Genomic DNA, 4,048 nt, shown 5'->3' with positions numbered 1-4,048 from the left:
TATAATTTATTTCTTTAAAACGGTGTAGTGAAGACAATTGAAACTTGGCAGATATTTTCATCTATTCGTATACTAGATGTACAAAAAATTCAAATATTGGTAGCGCTCCTTCAACATTTTTTTAGCTGTTTTATCCGTCAAAATCGTCTCTTCCCATAAGAATACGTGTAAAATCAGTGAAAATTAAAATCGTTATATCTTCAGCAACCGTTTAGTGGATTCGTTTCTACTTTTTTGTAGCACATCAGGAAGACTAAAAGAACATTCTCACAAATTTTTATCCACTTGGTAGCGCTTTGAAAATTAGGTCCGATACATCTAAGACTGTACCTCCGATACATCCTTAAATAACGCGCCTGATATATACACCTGAAAAGAGGCGATTTTTTACAGTCCAGGAAGCTCTCTGGAAGAAGTCATGTTCCGTCAGAATTTCAGAGATTTCTTTCTTGGCTGTGGCATCGTACGTCATTATTTTACTCGAAACTTGCGTATTTCTTCGAAAAGGCTCGCTGTACGTAACAATTGTTGCGTTATTATTTGTTGGTCTTTCTTGTCCTTGTCTTGAGTGCCTCGTAACATTTTCTGTGATTTTTCGTTTCTAGAATGATGTCATATTGATCAAATATTAGCTTGTCTATTAGATATGACCTTAGCATAAAAATAATTTGCATTTAATAGACGTGCAGTTGCGATATTTGCATTTTTGAATTCCATTTTAAAAATGTTATAAAATATTGCTTGATTATAATTATGAAATTGCCTAACAGGCAATTATATATTGTATTTAAATTGGTTTTTCTATAAAATATTTTATAATTATATATGTATATATATATATATATATTATAAAATATATAATTTATTTTATAATTAATAATTTTATTTAAATTAGAAATATTTAGCATTAATATAAACAAAATTCATTGCAAATGTAAAAAAGCAGTGAAATGCGCACTATTAAAAATAATAAATATTTTCTTACTATTTTGGTAATCCGACAGAATTCGTCGAAGATTTTCCCAGGAGCCTTGCAACTGATTTTCAAGTTGTGCTGCAGAAATTCTTCGTATATCCTTACTGTCTTCCACGAATGCATCAATCTTACCTTAATTGAATTAAAAATTTGCATAAAGTTGCATCGGCTATCGTATATTTTATCGTTTAAGTATATTAAAACGCTATACTTTTCATAAGGTCCACCTTCGTTAAATAAATCACCTATTATTATTATTAACACATTAAAATAAGATTTAGTATAAATTAAGTTTTACATTCTCAGTTATTTGTGATATATGTACAATTATAGTATAGAATTGAAAGCATCGGCTATCATGCACTTTGATTCGAAAATATTAAAATACTATATAGTTTTCATAAAGACCACATTCGTTAAATAAATCACCGTTAAATACATTACCTATGTTATTAACGCGTTAACATGAGTTTTAGTATAAGTTAAATAAGTTTCACATTTCAAACTATTTACGATATACGTACAATTATTATACAGAATTGGAAGCGAGCAAAATTCTGATATATAAAATTTATGCAAAATTAATACTTAGTGTGATGCTTTTGACATTGTTCAATGACTCTTCCAACTGTCGCTGAACGCCGTGAGTAATTGATTGTAACGAAATTTCGACTTTGTTCTGCTGATAATAGATTTGGTTAATTCCGGCATCCGTCTGAACGAGCGCCTCATTTAAAGCCCTTCGATAATTTCTTTCCTCGCGCTCCAGTCTCTCTCTATACGACTTCAATAATCGATCTATGATTTCAATATGTGATCTTGTATTTCTTTGATACTGTTCTTCGGCCTCAGCTAGCTCGTCCATCAAAAACTTATTCTGAAAAAGGTTGGATAGTAAAATATTTTTAAAGGATATTTTTCTTGTAGAAAAATATCCAAATTCTCGTCAACTAATTATATTAAAATTAAAATCTTTTTTTTTATATTTGAAGACTTTATCATATCGGTTATTAATCGGTTTATGTTCTTCGACTATTTTTGCTTCCAACAATAGTACAAATAAATTAGCGTATAGCGTAACATTTCAAAAAATACTACAGATGCAATGTACACAGTGAAGTAATCGATACTAAAGGAAAATCCGTTCAAGGATAAAATATTTCTTTAACCACTATTCAAATTTTATTCAGTTGCGATGTGAAACTCTGAGAATGCACTAAACAAACTAGTTTATCGCCGCGATTAGCCAATTTAATTTAATGTAACACATATGATGACCTGTAGTCCTTGATATCGAGAGCGCGGTCAAAATTGCGCCACGCAATCTCCACGTCTTCGGCGATCCGCGGAATTTTGATCCTCATCATCATCTCCCACCATAACGTCCGGTAACGCATTGTATTTAAAGTACTCAGCTCAATCTCGCGCATTAGACGCTCTTTCCGTAACATCTGAGCGTGTTCCTCAGCTTCATGCTGCTTTTGGGTCTTGGCCCTCTGTTGTAATTCCTGCCATCTAACCGCTGTCTCCCCTTCTTTCGCATTTGAAGCCGGTATCTTTAATATATTTTTAAAAATATATATTACATGATAAAGAGCATTTCTTTACATATACGCAAGAGAGGCCTTTTTTATAATGAAATAAATATTTAAATTACTATTAATATTAAATGTTAAATTTCAAAATGTTAATTTCTTCAATAATTATTTAATATCTATCTGATCGTGTGATAGAATTCTCGCGCTCAATTAATTTCTCGATTGGTCGATAAATATTTGTGAATATATCATACTCTCTCACAGTCTCAAAATCCTTTTTTCTAAGTGAAACAATAACTTTCTCGCAAAGTTCGCGTATGCAGAAAATTCCCGGATAGATTTTTATAAAATAAATTATGTAAAGTATATAAAGTAAAATAGTAATGTACAAATTAAACGTAAATAAAAATAAGTATATAAAATAAATTACAGTTTGATAAAATTACAAATTTATAAAATTATAATTTGTAAAATTACAAATTTACCCTCTTATAGATAACTTTATAATAATGAAAAATAGTTTTTACATATAAAAAATATTACATATCACAATGTCACTATTTTTCTGCATAGGAAGAACTTTTCGAAGATGCAAAAATTGTTATAAAGGAAAAAACAATTTTGCTAAAGTATCTAAAAATTTACTTAAATACAGATCTGAAAATAATTTTTTTGGACTATTAAAATAATTATTGTAGAACGCTCAAGCTGGTTGCTAGAATGTCAAAACTTTTTTGCAGCATTATTATCATGCTTTTATGGTCCAACAAAATTATTTTTAGTATTTAGCTAAATTTTTAGATACTTTAGCAAAACCGTTCTTTCCGTATATACCAGTCTTACTTACCACTGGATGCATTTTTTAAACCGCGTCGTGATGACAAGGTTGCACATGCCTCGATTAAAAATTTTTAGGCTAAATTTGTCTATTTGTGAAACGTATGCGTTTTTCGTGATTTTCTTCTTTTATATGAAAATTTATTGTATACTCCGTCCAACAAGAGATCATGATTGATCAAACGTAAATAATGATAGAGTACAGAGCCGCAACAAGGTGTTCGCGTTAAATTATTTTTATTTTTAATAGATATTTTCCAACACTATTAAAAATAAAAATAATTTAACGTGAACACCTTGTTGCGGCTCTGTGCCCTGTCGTTGTTTATGTTTGACCAACCATGATCTCTCGTAGTTGGACGGAGTATATATGTATAGTACATTATATACGTTATTCCGTTCAAGACGGAGTATATATGTATAGTACATTATATATGTATAGTACGTTATACGTTCAAGAAACGTATAATTTCTTGAACATGAAAGGATGATTGAAGAACGTGCACGATATATGAATTGATCAATGGTATTAGGAATAATTCGCTACTCGTCGGTACTCGTACGATGTGGGTACTCGTACGATACGGGTACTCGAAATATCTCTGGGTACCCGCGGAACCGATTTGCATCTGTATACAACGGGTAAGGCTGGGGCTACACTATGTGCGTTTTCGCGAATCGGATTCGCGAATCGTGC

General features: G+C 30.9%; 1 pseudogene; it reads right to left on the bottom strand.

The window, feature by feature from the left end:
• Positions 1-207: 207 nt before the first annotated feature.
• On the bottom strand, positions 208-1,841 carry LOC139780857 (dynein regulatory complex subunit 2-like; annotated as a pseudogene).
• Positions 1,842-4,048: the final 2,207 nt, after the last annotated feature.

The sequence above is a fragment of the Temnothorax nylanderi genome, unplaced genomic scaffold, assembly GCF_030848795.1.
Source record: "Temnothorax nylanderi isolate EJ_2023f unplaced genomic scaffold, tnyl_v1.0 TNYL_tig0301_pilon, whole genome shotgun sequence".
NCBI lineage: Eukaryota > Metazoa > Arthropoda > Insecta > Hymenoptera > Formicidae > Temnothorax > Temnothorax nylanderi.
The sequence above is the reverse complement of the archived record's forward strand: the minus strand, read 5'-3'. Positions and strand labels throughout refer to the sequence as shown.